Genomic DNA, 21213 nt, shown 5'->3' with positions numbered 1-21213 from the left:
AGGAGGATATAAGATGAACATCAACAAAAGCAAAACGACCATAATGGATTGTAGTCGAATTATGCCGGGTGATGCTGAGGGAATTAGATTAGGAAATGAGACACTTAAAGGAGTTTTGCTGTTTGGGGAGCAAAATAACTGATGAAGGTCGAAGCAGAGAGGATATAATATGTAGACTGGCAATGGCATGGAAAGCGTTTCTGAAGAAGAGAAATTTGTTAACTTCAGGTATAGATTTCAGTGTCAGGAAGTCGTTTCTGAAAGTATTTATATGGAGTGTAGCCAGGTATGGAAGTGAAACATGGACGATAAATAGCTTAGACAAGAGGAGAATAGAAGCTATCGAAATGTGGTGCTACAGAAGAATGCTGAAGATTAGATGGGTAGTTCACATAACTAATGAGGGAATATTGAATAGGATTAGGGAGAAGAGCAGTTTGTGACACAACTTGACTAGAAGAAGGGATCGGTTGGTAGGACATGTTCTGAGTCAGCAAGGGGTGACCAATTTAGTATCGGGGGCAGCGTGTATGGTAAAAATCGTAGAGGGAGACCAAGAGATGAATACATTAAACAGATTCAGAAGTATGTAGGTTGCAGTAGGTACTGGGAAATGAAGAAGCTTTTGCAGGATACAGTAGCATGGAGAGCTGCATCAAACCAGTCTCAGCACTGAAGACCACAACCTCATCATTCAGCATTTAATATGAAAAAGAAATGAGTTCAACCTTCTTAGGTGTTGATAGCGGTAATGAATATGGGACCCATGCACTTAGTGACATCTGAAAACCGATCATATCCAATGGGATAATCCACAATACCTTAAGTAATCCCAAGACCGATAAAGTAACAATGTTTCATGCCGTGATACACAGAATAATCCACTTGCCACTACAGCAATGGAAAATGAAAACAATCTTAAACATTTAATGAAATCTATAGAGATAAGGGATAACAAGGACTATAAGGTTCGTCGGAGATAAATAAGATGAATAAGTGAAGAGAGAAGACAGAATTACAAATAACCAGTCTTATCATATATCGAGCAAATATCGGAAAATAATTTATTACTTATGTCGTAAACTCGGCATGCAAATGGGCTTTCTGCCTGGAAATATATTATAGGGCATCAGTCTGAAGCGATACAATATTAGGCCTACATCTGAACCGTTAACCTACTACCGTCTGTGGGGACTATACAGGGTATTTTTTTCCACCGTGTGCAAAGTCTAGGGCCTGATCGCTGAGAAGAAGCGGAGAAAAATGTCTAATGAACTTATGTTGGAAATGCATGGGTTCCGAGCTAGAGACCATTTATCTAATCATACTTTGCTACTGGGACTGATGTCTAATACGCGGTGTACCATGCAGCCACAGTTACCGTATGCATGGTTTCCTCAGAGGACGGTACTGTTCCTCATACATAATGCCCTAGTGCCGTCTCCTGCAGTAGTATTTGGTAATATTCTGTCCTATTCACTTCTCTGACTGACGCACTTTGTAGAGGATAGCGTTGTACTCAGTAGTTTCGTATTCGAATCGAGAAATTCCCGACAAGGTGTTTACTTACAGAAAGGGAAATGGCAAAGGGCGGCGGGCCGCAAAGTTTTGTCTGTCAGACCTATCGGCGCCGACAACAACCCCAGCATTGAACGTTTACAACAGCGTTTCACCCTTTGTCTGAGACAGAGTCGTTTTAGGAAGCAGGATATCGTCAAGGACGTACCAGAAATGTTCTGAAACTTGACTTGGAGGAAAATGTGATTACCACTGCGGAAGGCGGCCGCCATTTCAGTACCAGGCAGTTGCCCGTCAGTAGATGGTAAGCCAGACGACCGTGGAGAACATTCTCCATGACAGTTGTTACTACCCTTATCTCTTCCAGCGTCTGCAGGGCTCACTGGCGACAGTCTTTCCACATCGGGTGCAGTTTTTCACTGGTTTCTTCACCACGCAACCACGATTCCAGGACTTGTGTCATCTATCCTATTGACAGATGGCGTCAAATTTACGCGCAGTGGTATCTTCAACTTTCGTAAGAGTCATCCCTGGAGTAGTATGCACAACTCCCATTGTATGGTGCCAGCGAATCACCAGCATCGGTCCAGCCGGAATGCGTGACCCGGGGTAACTGTCGACCGTATTTTGGGACCAGTCTTCCTTCTAAGTCGCCTATCACACCGGAACTACTGGGGTTTCTTACAAGTGACTCTGCATCCCCTGCTGGAAGAAGTGGCACTGATGATTCGAAGGGTCATGTGGCTGCTACATGATAGGGCTCCAGCCCATTTCGCCGTTAACGTTCAAGCTCATATCAATCGTGTCTTCCCCGGTAGATGGATCGGGCAATGGGAGTCCTGTGGCATGGCCTGCTCGTTCACTGGATCTCAATCTGTGCGATTTCTGGTTATGGGGCCATCTAAAAAGTATCGTGCACAAAGAGCCCATTCCATATGTGGAGACACTGGAGCAGCGTATTCATGCTACCTTTGACACTATTCGGATGCAGGCTGGTCGATGTGAACGTGTGAGACAGAAGAAGCTACGGCGCTTACACGCATGTGTTAAGGCACATGGAAAGCATTTTCAACAAATACTGTAACTGTGGTTGCATGGCACTGCTCGTATTAGACAGCAGTGTCTCTAGCTATGTGTGATTCAATAAATTGTCTCTAGCGTGGAAACCATACATCACAGGACATAATTTCATTGGACCCGTTTCGTTGCGTTTCCTCTCATCGATCAATCCCTAGTGTTAGTACCCGTTCAAAAAAATCACCCTGTATAAAACGCAGAGCAACGTTTGTAATGAATCCGTAGTAGAAAAATTTAAAGCAGTGTTGTTTTTTTTTTTTTTTGTATTTAGCAGAGAATGCCAGGTATATGAATTTCATGGAAGAAGTTGAATGTTGTTCACATTATGCTTAATAACCAAATTCCATTTTAAATAAAGATGTAGAAACCTATAACAATATTGAAAACTTTCATGATATCTAGTTACAGAAGTCATACAAGTCATAAGAGCCATCTGATGCAATCTAAATCTACGGTATTTACAGACTACCGCTGCTGTTTCACGCTAACGGCTTAGCCGTGTGATAAAAACTGCTAGCATTGTAACTACCACGTCAATGACGTGTTTTCAACAGGCGCTGGATAATGGTCTTCCACCAAAACCGGTCGCACAATAAAAAAGTAAACTGAACATGCGCTTATGCTGTTACTACATATAACGTATATACTGCTTACATTGTTTACTAGCGTACATAATGTGTGTGTGGGGGGGGGGGGGGGGGAGGGGTGCTAAAATGTACTCTGTCGTGTCCTAATTTACAGTGATCTTATCGTTTCTTACACATTTCGTTAACTATAACGAAATTTCTCTTATTTTCAACATCACTAAGACTCTAGTGTGTAGCTACGCATGGTGAAAAAATTATGTTCCTGTACTGCTGCCATCTGATAGGGATGAGCCTGAGGTGGCTCTAAAACTACTTAATGGTACAATAAATCAGTTTAAATTCAAAAAGCAACTGGATGCTTATTGTACTTACATAAACTTCAAATTTATATCATAGTTACAATTCATCCTGCTAAACGGATACAACGAATTTTTAAATTTGCGTTTTATGTAATGTTCTCTTCTTATAATTCGAATTTAATTTCTACATACTCTACACTGAAGTTGTGTTTATAATTCACTGACATCAACCAATTATTTCACTGAATGATTGCCACTGAATTCTTCAGTGATCGATTTACGAAGTATCACTTTAGGAATCTGTGGATGTATTGAAACATGCCAGATTAGTATCCATCTATCTGCACATTCTGCAATGGATTAGCGCTTCCCCCACTTCTTTTGTCAGTTTCTTGTATGCTGTTTTCGGTGTAGACGCTCTGTGCTTTCCTGGAAACGTTCCATCAGATTTAACGCTTCCATTTACCTACCCTAATACTGATTTCATGTCATCGTTTCATTTCCTTTCTCTTCTTAGTAGTACCCCTATATTTAAAGGGTGAAGCGAAATTCGCGCATTCTGGCTTCCCAGCGCAACTCCTCACATGGCAGCGATAGAAAACGTCGCTCACAAAATTTCATCTGGCGAGTACATCCGGTACAAAAAGGACATTAAAGAGTGGCAATCTGGCAACAATGTAACCAAATGTGTGATAACTATCTCTGCAAGGCCGCATCATTTATAGTCTGCAGTTGGTGCAGAGGATAGAGTTTAGGGTTAGTATGTGGGAATGTAGGAGGTCGAGGGTTCGATCTTGGGTTGGATCGTTTTTTTTTCATTTGTTAATTTCTTTCTGATATTTCATACTGTAATATACACCGTTTCTTAGGTCACACGTATCCTAAATTTGCAACATTCTGTGACGCTGAAGGTAACAGATATGTGGCTAGACAATTAAGAAATAGTTGAAACAAATGACCTGTCATAGGACAGAATAACTACAAATACAATATCAGTTTCGAGATGCTAAAGATGATAGCACAGTACAATAACATAACATCTACTTGTCATTTGTACTACATGCAACTGACCGCTCAGATTTCGTACATTCGCAACCAGTGACAACAATAGTGTCTATATTAATGACCGCATGACCTTCACAACAGAATATGTTGTCCTCAGACCAACAGATGCTCAAAGCGACCTCGTTGCGCATGCAGCACTGGACTATTCACAGCAAATCTGCGTCCACAGTAACAAGAGCAGCATGAACACGCACTACCAATTCTTCCACATTCGTCGGCAGAGTAGAGTTCACGTGCTCCTTCAGGTGTCCCCACTGGAATAAATCCAGGGGATTTAAGTCAGGTGAACGCGGTGGCCCTACAACTGGACCTCCACGTCTGAGCCATTTCCCTGGAAATGTTATGTCTAAATACTGTAGCACAGTATTTCCAGAGTGTGGAGGTGCACCATTATGTTGGAACCATATCCTCTGCCAAAAATGTAGTACAGCATGTTCCAGCGTATCAGGCAGATAGTTTGAGATAAATGTATGATACCTATGTGCAACCAAGCAGTCAGACAACATGTAGGGGCCAAACGTCTTTTGCCCAATATTCCGGCCCAGACGTTGATACCAAAATGAACTTCATACTCATCGTCACGGGTGACGTGTGGGTTAAACTCACACCAATAGTGGGGACTGTGCATATTGAAGACACTCTCACGAGCGAATGCTGCATCATCTGACCGTATTATAGTGTCCACGAAGTCATTGTTGACTTGCTATTGTTGTTGGAACCATTCACAATATTGTATCTGCTGATGGCGGTCTGCAGGAAGCAGGTGTTGCGTGAAAGCATAATGGTAGGGGTGCAGCACATTCTCGTGCCGCACGTTAACGACCGTGTGTTGCGAGACACGCAGCTGCCTTGGTACACTACGTGTATTTCGCTGAATGTCTTGGTGTATAACCTCCAGAATAGCTTCCTCAGAAGCTGGAGTACGGCGAGTCCATGAACGATCTCTGTCACATGATAGGAGAGAACCTGAGTCCCGAAGGCACATCTCCAGACAACGGAACACATTTTTCTCTGGATGGCGTTGACGAGGATATCTAGAAGCTTATTCACGAGCGGCAACACCATTCCTGTTATCAGATGCACCAAGGACCAGAAGCATATCCACATATTTATCTTTTGTGTATGCCGTATGTCTGCCACACTGGTTTAGAGGTTTACAATAAGAAAATTCGATACATGTATGCATGTACATTGGAGCCCGTCACGTGCGCGTTACTCCGCTCGCAACCAGTCCCTGTCTGTTGGACAGCGCATACAGTATAAACACACCGTCTGACCTGCGCACTGTTCCACCTAACGAGCATTACCCCTTTGACAGATATTATTCTCCGTGATTCTTCCCGACACCGCTAATTATGAAACGTTGGAACGTTCGCTTTAAAATTACTTTGTTTCCCTAATGGTAATAGACGTGATGTTTCCACAATCCCATCGATAGAATAATAATAATAATAATGCATTGAGATACGTACTAAACAGCATGCTGTTACCCGACTCAATGTTGAAAGGCATAATCAGTGGGACAATGGTGATAACACATACAAATAGTAACCGGCATTGGACATTATTCGCAAACCACGTTGCTAGTCCTACTGGTAACGTAAGGCCTTAGCGAAATGTAATGGACCTGAACGAGTCAAGAATAATAGTTGGTAATAATCTGTGGGACCATTGGAGCAGGTTACAAAGAAAACAGGTTCCGCGTCTAGTACATGAAGTGGAAAGGGCTTCTTTCAAAGCTGACCAATCTTCCATTTCTACGATTGTAGTATGTAAGTGCAAATGCTTTCTAGAGGAACCGCTACAATCACTGTTGACGATTAAGATGTCAGATATCGTACCACCTGGACTACATTTACCAAATAAAAAACACGCCTCTACCAGGGATCGAACCATCCACGTCCTGCATGCTAACTCAAAACTATCCCCACTGCACCAATTGTACAGCGCCAGCAAGAATTGCCGACAGAGGTAGTTACAGTACATGTGGTTACAGTGTTGCCAGATTGCCACTCTTTAACTACCCTTTTCTGCAGGATGTACTCGCCGGACTGCGAAGCCCGAATGCGCGAATTTCGCTTCTCCCTGTATACAGGATATGACGTGCTCAACGTAATTACCTGAAATCTTGTAACATAATACTATGCGGTTTTTTCTCATAATCTTCCATTTGTCGACGTTGTTAGAGTTACCCTTCAATAGACCAAGTGGAGGCTGTGTACAGCTCCTTTTGCATTTCTGACGATATTTTCCTGTGGACAACAATATCGTCAGTATATTTTTAAAATTCGAAATTCATTATATTTGCTTTCTCTTTGCTGTCTTCACTTCCAACAGCAGTGGGGACTCTAAGAGAACCCTGGGAAGATTTGGACCAATTGAGTGGATTAAGGTATGATTAGGATTTCCTACGATTTTATTATAGACAGCGTGCTGCAAGAGGAACGGTAAATACTCAGGGATGTGCCAGGAACGGTTATTTCAATCAAAAGAATTCATATGGACGTATGACCTATTCGGAATGGTTTGCGAGATTGAATCCACGTAATGTAAATTATTTTCTGTATTATTCGACACATTTTCAGTTTATACATGTACAACAGTTACTAAACATGACGATAAGCATTTTATAAACCATCGATTGTAAAATACGTTTTTCCGCACATTCACCTCTCCGAACTGTCATACACGTCACATTACATCTGTTGTACGGTTCACAATACAAATGTTCGAATATTCAATGTATTTATGCACCCACGGGAGAGCACGTTGTGTTACTTGTCTGAGTACATCTGCACGTTCCCTAATAAAGGAAGTAGTGTCCTTGATGCACCCAAGCAGCTTATCTCGACAGTTTACCTTTCGTTTCAACACCTCAGACTTCATCCAGCCCCATAAAAAATATAATGGCATAGGTAAGCCGATCTTGATGGCCAGCTAACTGTACCACCATAACTATTCCATCGATTACAGTAAGTACGGTTAAGATGTTCGCTCACACGTCTAGCAATATGTGGAGGGGCTCCGTCATGCTGGAAGTGCATTTCTGTCCAGTAGTCAAAAGAACTTCCTCAAGGCGTTCAATAACCAAATTTTCCAAACATTCAAGGAATTATGTCCCATCATTCGCTGCACTGAAACGACTGATCCTATCACCATGTTACCGACCATGCCGGACGAAACATTGTTCTAAAAACGAATATGGAAATTGGTTGCCGCTGTAACTTGTGGATTCCATTCCACGTAAACGTGGATTCATCATCGAATAGTATTAATGGTAGTAAATGACGATTTTCTTTTAACGAGTGACAAAATTCAAGTCGCTGGCATAGTCGCCAATATGAAGATTGTGGATACACGGTGTATGAAATGGGTATATTTCTTCTATACTTAACGTTCGCCATACAAGGGTTGTCCGCAGCTCGTGGTCGTGCGGTAGCGTCCTCGCTTCCCACGCCCGGGTTCGATTCCCGGCGGGGTCAGGGATTTTCTCTGCCTCGTGATAACTGGGTGTTGTGTGATGTCCTTAGGTTAGTTAGGTATAAGTAGTTCTAAGTTCTAGGGGACTGATGACCACAGATGTTAAGTCCCATAGTGCTCAGAGCCATACAAGGGTTTGTGTAACACTGATAAGTGCTGTAAGATGTCCTGTGGTCGAAGCAGGACTTCGCTGCAGCATTTGATCAATGCATGTTGTTCCTGCACGGGTTCCACGATCAGGAATACGATGTGCGGAAAACACCGACGGTTGTCTTTGATGCAACCGAAGTATTGCCATCGTGGAAGCCGTAAATATACAGAATATCAGCATGTCCTTCATTAGTATAAGCGTGTGTCATTTTAGCAGCACGTTTACAAACGTAGTCAATCGATGGTTAGGTCTGATATATTGGCAATCTCTCGCACTACCTCATTCACAACACGCCATGGCAACTGCCCGTTCCACCGGCTACTTCAGCAGCAGAAAGCCATCCCCAGCAAAGAGGGTAGAAAAAACAAAGCAGTGGGTACCCTAGCCGAAAACAAAACATAACCAAAATAATGTTTTGTATTTCAGAAACCACTCGGAATTGAACATATGTCCCAATGAGTATCCCTGTCATATCCCTGAATACTAACCCTTCCTCCAGGAACACTGTATCATTCGTTAGGGTCAACTGGAAAAATGTTTGTAATCTTAATGCGTAGTCCTTCTTACGGATGCACAAATTGCTATGAACATTTTTTGATCAGTTTTCTGCTCCGTACCATGTACTGAGAGTGTAAGTATCTGACTGAAACATGGCTCTAAATGATTCAAATGGCTCTGAGCACTATGGGACTCAACTGCTGAGGTCATAAGTCCCCTAGAACTTAGAACTACTTAAACCTAACTAACCTAAGGACATCACACACATCCATGCCCGAAGCAGGATTCGAACCTGCGACCGTAGCGGTCACGCGGCTCCAGACTGTAGCGCCCAGAACCGCACGGCCACTCCGGCCGGCGACTGAAACATAATCCGATTGGTGCCGTTACACCGTGTAGGGACTTGGCTGTCTTGTACTATTTCACTTTGAACGTACCTACTCTGCTTGTGGTATAAACGATCTTTCAACTTTAACTCCAGTTTTTCTGCTTATGTTGGATATATAGTAAATGCGTCATTCGTCGTTAACGTGACCTGATGGTGGTTCTCAATCAATTCGACCAAACGGAAATACTTTGCTAGTTTTCTTGATAACCTTTTTGCCTTTGGTGTCAATTGTTCTAGTAACAGCATTATAGGTGCTAATCCTTCTCTTATAGGTGACACTCTCCAAAGGACCAGGTATGTTTCCAGTTAGGTATGAAATATGTTGTAACCGCTACCAGAATGGCCTCAGGGTTGCTGTGAAGGAAAGTGCGGTGGGACCCACGGAGCCACCCGCAAACAGCAACACAAACGGGAGAGGGTGGACACATAAATAATGAATGACAACCGAGCGAGACCTTACGAACCACAGGAAGCAAGAGACAATGGAGTCACAAGAAGACCTCACGAATCAACCACGTCCACTCGTACACGGAACAAAGTGACGCCGGCCGGAGTGGCCAAGCAGTTCGAGGTGCTACAGTCTGGAACCGCGCGACCGCTACAGTCGCAGGTTCGAATCCTGCCGCGGGCATGGATGTGTGTGATGTCCTTAGGTTAGTTAGGTTTAAGTAGTACTAAGTTCTAGGAGACTGATGACTCCAGCAGTTAAGTCCCATAGTGCTCAGAGCCATTTGAACCATTTGAACAAAGTAACGTAAATACGCTGTCTGAAGCGAGATGTCAACAGGCTTACTCAAAGATTAAACTGACTGGCTAAGTTATTTTTCGTTATTGTGATTTCATTCTCCTACCCAATATGGGGCGGGGAGGGCTGTCAGAAGTTCATCTGGCGACCATTAAAAAAGTCGACATAAAGTTAAAAAACACAGTTAGCGATTCATAGAAACACAAAAAAAGATACTGAAGTCACATGCGCAGGTTAAAAGTTTGCCACATTATTATAAACACACCAGAACAACATCCTTTAAACCCACTTGGAGCACACACGATTCAGAATAAAACTTCCCGGTGGGACCTGCCGAGGGAGAGGCTGGAGAGGATGGAAAAGGGGGGCAAGCAAGGTGCAGCAGGGGAGGAGCGGGATGAAAAGAGTAGGGGCATCAGCAGGTGCACCAAGAGGCAGGAGACAGGTGGGGCGGGAGATGAAGAGGGAAAACAAGTCAGGAGGGAGTGCAGAGACACTGAAGGGGAGCACAAGAGAGGGACGGGCAGTAGGAGGGGAAAGCCACTCAGGAGAAGGGATGGGGAGGAGAGGGAGCCCTGAGGAGGAGGCAGGAGGAAGATGGGGTTAGAGTTGGTAGGAAGGGCAGACGTCAGGGTGAAGCTCATCATCCGGGAGGGGTAGGTGGTGGAAGTTGCGTTGGGAAACGGATGGAGGTTTTGGAGATGGAGAGAGGGTGGGACACAACGATAAAGGCGCGGCAAGGGACTTGGGGTGAAAAGGAAGGGAGACACCAGGGGGTGAGGGAGATCAAGGCGGCGGACAATATAGAGTGTGCGCATGTGTTCAAGGAAAAGGAGAAGATGGGGGAACTGGCTAAACGAGAGGCAGGCGTTTAAATACGTGATCGGGGACGCCGCTATTGGCCGCTGGGACCACGTGTTCCACTGTGGCGCCCTCACATTAAACATGGGCCAGGAGGCGCGCGCGGCCACAGCTTACGGCGTGATGGTGCAGAGACCTCTAGGGGTCTTCGACGTCCATGCCATCTGGCGCGGATTCAAAATCCGCGGCGCGTGGTACCAGAGTTGCTCGTGTGAGTTGTAGGACTAGTCATTCGAGACAGTTGTAAGACATATACATTTACATACAAACTCTGCAAGCCACTGTGAAGTGCAGAGCTGAGGATACCTCCCATTGTACCAGTTGTTACAATTTCTTCTCATTTTGTCAACGTATCTAGAGCAGAAAGAATCACTGTTTAAGTGCCTGTATGCACACTGTAATTAATCTAATCTTGTGCTAACGACAACTACGGGTACTATACGGAGAGAGTTGTAGTATATTCCTAGAGTCGTCATTGAAAGCCGGTTCTAGAAATTTAGTAGGCTGGTTTCCTCGTGGCTGTTTGTGTCTGTTTCCAAGTGTCTGCCGGTTCAGTTACTTCAGTTACTATGAGACCCCCCCCAAGAGTTAAAAATTCTGTGACCATTCGTGCTGCCCATCTCTGTATACGTTCAACACCTGCTGTTAATCCTGACTGGTGAGGATGCCACGTACTCGAGAAGTATTCTAGGATGTTTCCAGGAATCATTTATAAGCAACCTCCTGTGTACGCCGATTATATTTCACTAGTATTCTACCAATGTTGTGACGCACTGTATACTTTTGTTGAGCTACATCACAATTAACGACTAGACGAGTGCAGCGCTCTGAAACAACTCCACAAATAAATCACTTCAACTTAAATAATTCTTACTTATTATAACTTATAAAATGCGTTAATATGAACTATGTTGCTCAATATAGGATACAGAATCAAACTTCGTGCTTTACATGTTAACAGTTCCAATAGCAATGCCCTCCAGAGACTAAATCCTTAGCGGTAAACCAGCACTAGGGTTATTGTTGTTCATATAACAAGCCTGTTGCTAAAACGGCGTACTCCAGTATGTCTTCTCTCAACGGTCCACCGTATGTAACATCGTAACTGCAATTGTCGACTGTCGAACACGACTGTTTACTGTAGAATGTAACTAACGGAATACGACTCCAGAATGCGACTATCTGTGCAGCCTTCTGGCCTCAGGTCATAACATCAACCAGATGTCTGCATTTGATCCGTATGAATGTCTGTCACAGCTGAAGATAACGGTCTCAAAGGCCGTTGGCTCTCCTGGACGGATGATGTCATCATCGTTCCCGGCCACTGTCTGCGACAGATGTGGAAAAGGAGTTCTTTAGCCAAAGACGGCCTCTTTCAACAGCCCTTCGTAACTGCAGTGCTCACTGCCTTGCCTGCAGAACAGGCGACTAGGAACCCAGCAGAGTGGGGAAGGATATTGCCGGCAGAGGTAGCTGGAGGATCCATCAACCAATAAATCGACGTCCGCCACCTGCTTTAGCTGTAACTGAGTTTATGTGATTATCCTACTTTGTATTCTTACAAAGTGTTACATCCAGGTATTTCTAAGAGATAAACGTTTCCAACTATGACTCATTGATATTATACTCATGGAGTACTATATTACTTCATTTTATGAAGTGGACAGTTTTCCGTTTTTGAGCATTTGTATGGACCTTTTACACACTCTTTCCTCGGTTCTGCCTTCCCATCTTTGTTTAGAACTGGTTGTTCGTCTGAGCTCTTGATACTCATACAAGAGGTTCTCTTTTCTTCAAAGCCCTCTGTATCTTCCCTGCAAGCAGTATCTGTCTTACCACTAGTGTGATACATGGCTCTGTATCCTTACATTTGTTCTCTAGCCATCCCTGCTTAGCCATTTGGCAGTTACTGTTGATCTTATTTTTACATCTTTGTAATCTTTTTTGCTTGCTTCATTTACTGCATTTATATATTTTCTCCTTTCATTAATTAAATTCAATAGCTCTTCTGTTACCCAAGGATTTCTACTGTCCCTCGTCTTTTTACTTACTTGATCCTCTGCTGCCTTCAAAATTTCATCTCTCGAAAGCTATCCATTCTTCTTCTACTGTATTTCTTTTCCCCGTTCTTGTCAATCACTCGCTAATGCTCTCTCTGAAACTCTGTACGACCTCCGTTATTTTCAGTGTATCCAGGTCCCACCTCCTTAAATTCCAATATTTTTTGCAGTTTATTCAGTTTTAATCTACACTTCATAACCAATAGATTGCGGTCAGAGACCACATCTGCCTCTGGAAATGTCTTACAATTTAAAACTTGGTTCGTAAATCTCTCTCTTACCATTATAGAATCTAAGTGAAACCTTTCAGTGTGTCGAGCCCTCTTCCACGTATACAACCTTTTTTCATGATTCTTAAACCAAGCGTTAGGTATGATTAATTTATGCTCTGTGCAAAATTCTACCAGGTGACTTCCTCTTTCATTCCTCACCCCCATTCTATATTCACCTACTGCTTTTTCTTCTCTTCCTTTTCCTACTATCGAATTCCAGTCCCCCATGACTACTAAATTTTCGTCTCCCTTCATTATCTGAATAAATTCTTTTATTTCGTCATATATTTCTTCAATCTCTTCGTGATCTGTGGAGCTAGTTGGCATATAAACTCGTACTACTGTGGTAGGCGTGGACTTCGTGCATGTCTTGGCTACAGTAATGCGTTCACTATGCTGTTCGTAGTAGCTTACCCGTGCTCCTATTCCTTTATTCATTATTATACCTACTCCTGCATTACCCCTATTTGATTTTGTATTTACAACCCTGCATTCATCTGTCCAGTAGTCTGGTTCCCTCTGACACCGAGCGTCAATAATTCCCACTGTATCTAATTTTAACCTATCCATTTCCCTTTTAAAGTTTTCTAACGTAACTGCCCGATTAAGGGATCTGACATTCCACGCTCCGATCCGTAGAACACCAATTTTCTATCTCCTGATAGCGACGTCCTCCTGAGTACACCCCGTCCGGAGATCCGAATGGGGGACTATTTTCATTCCGTAATACTTTACCCAATAATATAATAAAACTTACAGAGTGGTAGTTAATTCCGTTGCTAAAAGTAGAACAGCAAAAGAATGAAGTCTTTGCCTGCATTTCAATGGAGACAGAGTCTTGATATTCGGCGAATACAGCGAAGCTAGAAAGTATACAATTGCCGTATTATCACGGCAGTGACAATTTTTATCGGATATAGGCGTTCAACACTGAAATACTTGAAGTCAAAAGTCCACATCGTTTACTCCAGAGTGTAGGGAGAAATAAGTTCTTGTGACCTTTTTAAGGCACTCGACTGAACATTATTGTGCTCTTATGACTACGTACTGTTAATCTGGAGGATGGCGGTTCAAATCCACATGCATCCAACTACCTGGATGATTCCTTCGAAAGTACAAGGCCAATTTTCAACCCCATGTTTACCCCGCTCTAACTCTATTAAACTAGTCATGAGCTGTACCCTAAACCTTAACCTTCTTTACACGACAGGAATTGGTTGGTACAATGTCCACTTACAGCGCCAGAAATACGTTTCCCGTAAGAGAGGTTCAACTGTTATCTTTACGTGTGGAATGTTTGGGTTTCAGCTCTATGTTTTGATAGGATAGATCGTTTAACACAGGTGGCATAGTTTGTGAAGTTTCTCCGAGAAATACATTCCTTCATCTATGAAACGGGTGAGATGTCCCTCACATGCAGCGCCTTTCAATAGCAATCTCTCCTCTCAGTCAATTACTGGAACCTGCAGCATACCACGGGCAATGTAATGTATTACATTAACAGCTATACTTAGCATTGTGTGTTACTCTTCTTTATAATCGACGATAATGTTGGAATATTTCACATTTCTCAAGTGACTGCCCCGTGTTTCTGCTATGTTCGAGAACAAGCGAAATAGAATGTTTCCGTAGGCCCCACATCTATAGCGATTGACGTCAACTGAGATCGTTTAGTGTAATTCAGTGATTATTATAATTTCTTCGCTACTCGAACAGTGCATGATCCTCCTTCACTGCACTGATAGTGTATCATTACGGAGCGCCCATCTTTTTGCTGCTTCTGTTGCTTTGTGAAGGGTTCTTACATCTGACTGACATTTGTCGATCATTCTTGTATGAATACGCTCCTTACCTACATTCAGATCTCCGATCATAGACTTGTAATTGTCGTAGTGATTTTAAGTTTAACATCTGAACTCCAGTTGTATGTTGCCATTCAACTTTAATCCAACAAAGAACTTATTTCCACAGTCAACACCAGTATAGAAAAACAGCAGTAGCCAAACTGACACACACACATACACACACACACACACACACACACACACACACACACACACACACAGACGATCTCATTGGGACAGATAGGTAGGAGGCTATGATGGAAGGGAGACATTTAAGGCAATGAGAAGAAACCCTTCATCAGGTAGCAAAAATCAGGTCGAAAGGCTGAATTTCTGGTACATCATAAAATGAAAACTGTATTAAATTCTTAGCCATTCGTCCTGCTAACAAATTAAAATCTCTGCCACCCGTCCTACGGCTGCAATTTAGCGAGGAGATCAGATATCACACGAACGTTAAAGTTATTACCACATGCGGACCAACGTTAGTTGAAGCAGAGTACGTGACCTCAAGTAATCTGATTGCTGCACCATCACCTGCAAATAAATCTCCACCCAGAGTAGAAATCGATGCGATATTACGAAATGCCCTCTTTTCGGCCGGTTTGAGAATACTTCACGCTGTCAGAATAACTGAGTAGCAGAGTTGAGTGAACGGTTTAATTGACCGCCGCTGAGTGGCACCTCTTGCACTCCACATATTCACACACACGCTGTAGCACCTCACAGGGAATGACACAGGCTGTGGTAAACACAATGCGCTCGCGCTCCGTAAGAGAGGAGTTGGAACCCTCGACATGTCATCCTGATGTAGGCTTTCCACAGTTCTCTAAATTACTTGACTCAGATTCTACAAGGAGGATCAAGATCATTTACTTTCGACACTATCCTCCAAGAAACGCGATATACCATCTGTAATTTTCTAGATAGCCCTCTTTCCGACGCAAATGGCCGTTAATAATGAAAATCACATTACGAAGATCCTTTGAGAGTTTTCGAGTTCTCTTGCTTTCTTCGTTGCCTTGTGTAAGAAGGCTAACTGCAAGAAGGTGCCATATAACAAACATACATTCGGCATGATGTGCGCTTTATACTTTAGTAGACTAATAACCAGCACTTCAACGCAACCGCACAAAGTAGTCAAGAGTTCACCGTCTACATCCTGTACATAGGGAATTATTAGCAACAGGTTTCACATTCAGAAATATCATCTCAGTGTTTGTTATTAGAAGATTATGGTATGTTTTGTGTAAGAAGGAGAAATGTGAAACAGCAACTGTTGGAACTGGGCAGCAGGAACATGGAAGATCAAGTCTGTGATTAAACTTTTCATGAAGTGGCTGCTCGCGTTGGTCGGAATCCTACGATTGTAATGCGATATGGATTCGATGGATCGAGAAGATGTACAGGTAAAGAATGCCGAATATCAGTGGCTGGTACCCGAGACGACAAACACATTCTTCGTTCGGTCATGCAGGCTGGTACAATACGTCATGCACCTTTCGTCACTATGGTTATTTTAATAATAACAAACTTTTAACATAATGCTTTTTAAATTGGATTAAGAAGTATAAAATAATTTTTCATAGTCCCATATTGATTCCTAACCGCATGCAGATAGTCCTGAGAGTTTGACTGATAATTTTTAATGCCACTGAAAATAGTTGGAAGACTTATAACGAAAAACGTGGTGTGGGTGCAATAGATAATAGTTACGAGGTAAAACATTCATTCATCATTTATGTGACATTAAATGACAACCTGGAGATAGGCCATATTCTTTACACAATTTTTGTTTAATTGTCTTGATCGTAAAGCTTGTTGTGCCAGATTACTGCTTTCGGCAAGTAACAGCTATCTTGAGAACCTCTTAGCATGCTACACTACAAGAAGTCATAAACATGTCAAATCAACACGAGTCTTGGTTTTACATGTTTATGACTCGTTGCCGTGCAGCAGAATGAGAGATTCTGTAGATGGCTGTTGCATAGCCGAAACATTTAATCATGTACAAAACTTTGTCATGAAGACTATGAAATAAAATATTACATCGATCGTACACTGAATCTGCCCAACATTTTTCGTTATAAAAGCTACAAGTACTGTAATTACACTCCTGGAAATTGAAATAATAACACCGTGAATTCATTGTCCCAGGAAGGGGAAACTTTATTGACACATTCCTGGGGTCAGATACATCACATGATCACACTGACAGAACCACAGGCACATAGACACAGGCAACAGAGCATGCACAATGTCGGCACTAGTACAGTGTATATCCACCTTTCGCAGCAATGCAGGCTGCTATTCTCCCATGGAGACGATCGTAGAGATGCTGAATGTAGTCCTGTGGAACGGCTTGCCATGTCATTTCCACCTGGCGCCTCAGTTGGACCAGCGTTCGTGCTGGACGTGCAGACCGCGTGAGACGACGCTTCATCCAGTCCCAAACATGCTCAATGGGGGACAGGTCCGGAGATCTTGCTGGCCAGGGTAGTTGACTTACACCTTCTAGAGCACGTTGGGTGGCACGGGATACATGCGGACGTGCATTGTCCTGTTGGAACAGCAAGTTCCCATGCCGGTCTAGGAATGGTAGAACGATTGGTTCGATGACGCTTTGGATGTACCGTGCACTATTCAGTGTCCCCTCGACGATCACCAGTGGTGTACGGCCAGTGTAGGAGATCGCACCCCACACCATGATGCCGGGTGTTGGCCCTGTGTGCCTCGGTCGTATGCAGTCCTGATTGTGGCGCTCACCTGCACGGCGCCAAACACGCATACGACCATCATTGGCACCAAGGCAGAAGCGACTCTCATCGCTGAAGACGACACGTCTCCATTCGTCCCTCCATTCACGCCTGTCGCGACACCACTGGAGGCGGGCTGCACGATGTTGGGGCGTGAGCGGAAGACGGCCTAACGGTGTGCGGGACCGTAGCCCAGCTTCATGGAGACGGTTGCGAATGGTCCTCGCCGATACACCAGGAGCAACAGTGTCCCTAATTTGCTGGGAAGTGGCGGTGCGGTCCCCTACGGCACTGCGTAGGATCCTACGGTCTTGGCGTGCATCCGTGCGTCGCTGCGGTCCGGTCCCAGGTCGACGGGCACGTGCACCTTCCGCCGACCACTGGCGACAACATCGATGTACTGTGGAGACCTCACGCCCCACGTGTTGAGCAATGCGGCGGTACGTCCACCCGGCCTCCCGCATGCCCACTATACGCCCTCGCTCAAAGTCCGTCAACTGCACATACGGTTCACGTCCACGCTGTCGCGGCATGCTACCAGTGTTAAAGACTGCGATGGAGCTCCGTATGCCACGGCAAACTGGCTGACACTGACGGCGGCGGTGCACAAATGCTGCGCAGCTAGCGCCATTCGACGGCCAACACCGCGGTTCCTGGTGTGTCCGCTGTGCCGTGCGTGTGATCATTGCTTGTACAGCCCTCTCGCAGTGTCCGGAGCAAGTATGGTGGGTCTGACACACCGGTGTCAATGTGTTCTTTTTTCCATTTCCAGGAGTGTAGAACAAAGATTGGTAATCCGAATTATGAAAAGTGCGGGTTTCTTCCACATGAGTACTAGAAGGAATCCGTTAAATTTCAATTACACGTTAAATCACACAAATCTGGAGGATGTCAATTCGACCAAACACCTAGGTATATCAGTTACAAGCAATTTAAATTGAAACCATTACATGGAAAACGTTGTGGGGAAGGTGAACCTAAGGCCGTGTTTTATTGGAAGAACTGTTAGAGGATGTAACAGATCTGCTAAAGATACCGCCTACACTACACTCGTCTGTCCTCTTCTAGAGTATGGCCATGCTGTATACTTGGATCGACGCAGGACGTCAAGAAAGATCAAAGAAGGGAAATTTAAACGACCAACTTTCTTCTCCAGATGTGAAAATACTTTTGACACTCACCTACATGTAGATAAATGATCGTCGTAGTAAAATAAGAGGAATCTGAGCTCATACGGGAAGATTCAATTGTTTATTTTTCCTGTACACTGTTCAAGGGTAGATATATAAATAAATTGGCTGAAGATGGTCGGACAAACCCTCTGCCAGGCATTAAATATGAACTGCAGAGAATTCATGTAGATGTAGATGCACGTAGATGTACGTACATCATGTAGATGTAGATGCACGCTGGTCCTGCAGGACAGCTGAGGTGTGAGGCGATACCAATATTTTTCTCCCCAATCCCAAACCTACCACACAGACCGACACGAAAGCGTGTTAAAACTGCTTTGGTACCCTGTTCTGAGATATGTTTAAGGTTTCAAGTCTCTAGCGCACGGAAAGTTTGTGTAAAATCAATTGCAAAATTTGTACCGAACAAACAGGCAAGGAAGTGACCTAAGCGTAAATTTGCTTGTTTGCAGTAAGACAGACCGACGACGTCTGGGGAGGCATGGACAATCTGCACGGCAGCCATTGTTGCAGCTCGACAGCTGAGTTAGCTGTCCACGTGTGATGTGGTCAATGACAATAGTTGAGATGGAAATGACACCGTTTTGTGTCTTCAGAACAGTCCCGGTCTGCAAACACTATCATGGTGGAACTGTCCTTGTGTGAAAACTCCTACGAGAAGGAACTTTTCAGAAGTGTTCGTCATCGTCTTATTGGCCCAGAACTTCGAACAATAGTAGGGAGTACCGTTCGGTATGCAACATACCTTTGTTTCACGTAGGCGATAGCTTTAAGAGCAGGTATCACATTTCTGCCATGTAAAGGTCGATGGCTGTGCTCTATCTGTGGGATCTCCATGTTTGTTTCAGCAGGATAACAGAGTGTTGCCTGTGCTGTTCAAACCACTCTAGATACAGAGGGTACTCTATTGCCCTGATAACCTCGGTCTCCAGTTCTCTCACCCATTGAAAATGTCAATGTCTGACGTTGGGTTGCCTACAGAGGGACAAGCCATCGCCCGTCTGTTACTGTAAGTGATGAACTCCTGCATAGAGCTGTAGCAGCATGAAATGACGTAACCAAATCCCTTCTCCAACTCTAATTCGACCCATGGCCCAGCCAGTATCGACCCATGGTTTCCACCAGAGGTAAAACCTATTTGCCCTAAATCTATGACCCTGCATACTCAAAACCATCTGCCAACTTAATTATATATTCTTCCTCCTAAGCCCAATAACTGAAATTTCGCCTTTTGCTGTTCTTACTGGTGTTGTAATTTTAATGTCCTACAATGCAAATGTAGATACGAAACTATTAATTTTTGTCAAAATTTCACCTATCTGCAAAATCTGCATGGCCTAAACAATCGCGCGATCAGTAGAAACAGACGATGTAACTCATTCCATCTACGTACGTCACTGGCTCTCTAACCTCCGCTTGCAGTGTAATGACTGAAAACAAGCATATTTATCTTCATGTCCATAGAGGTACAACACGCTTTCAGTAAATAAGGAGGACTGACGGAGAATAACGTCTTGTATTTCGCAAACGCAAGCGTACTACTCCAATCATCATCCTCTCCGCCAAATCGCTATAGTATGATCCGTGTTAAGGGTTATTGACGTCTATTATCTGAGGGCATTTCAAACATCAGATCTGCCTTTGGGATCTCGGGCGTTGCGTCAGATGGAAACAACGATGGGAAAAGAAAAAGGCAGATCAGAGGTTAACGTGCCGACTACGCGATCTAAATCCACATCTTCATTACTACTCTATAGTATACACTTAAGTGATTGGCAGATGGTTTATGGGCCGATATTCACACCATTTCTCAACCGTTTCACTCTCGAAAATTACGTGGGAAAAAACCTAAATCATTTTCTTAATTTATTAAAATGGTCGCTTCTCCCTCTGTAGGTGTTGGTAATAAAGTATTTCCTTATCATGAAGAGAAAGCTAATTACTGAAATGTCGTGAAAAGTTCTCGCCGCAACGAGAAAGGCGTTCGTTTTAATTATTGTCACACTATATCAGCGACACTCTCTCTCCTGTTTCTCGATAATACGGACCACATTGCTCTTCTTCGAGACTTTTCGATGTTTTCCGTCAACTCTGCCAGGTACGAACTGCAAACCGCAAAGCCATACTCTTGAATGGGACGCACATACGCAGTGCAGACAGTCTCTGAAGTAGATTCATTACATTTTCTAACAGGTCTGCCAATAAAACGCAGTCTTTGGTTTGCCTCCAACACAATATTTTCTGTGTAATTTTTCCAATTTAAGCTGTTCATAAATATAATACGTTGGTATGTAATAGAATTGATACCCTTTTCATTTGTGTGATTTATCATTAACGGATTTCTTCTTGTACTCGTGTGGGTGATCTCGCGCTTTCACTGTTTATAGTCAACTGCTGCACATTCCATTAAACAGATATC

The sequence above is a fragment of the Schistocerca americana genome, chromosome X (genome assembly GCF_021461395.2).
Source record: "Schistocerca americana isolate TAMUIC-IGC-003095 chromosome X, iqSchAmer2.1, whole genome shotgun sequence".
In the NCBI taxonomy this organism is placed as follows: Eukaryota; Metazoa; Arthropoda; class Insecta; order Orthoptera; family Acrididae; genus Schistocerca; species Schistocerca americana.
This window is presented reverse-complemented; position numbering follows the sequence as displayed.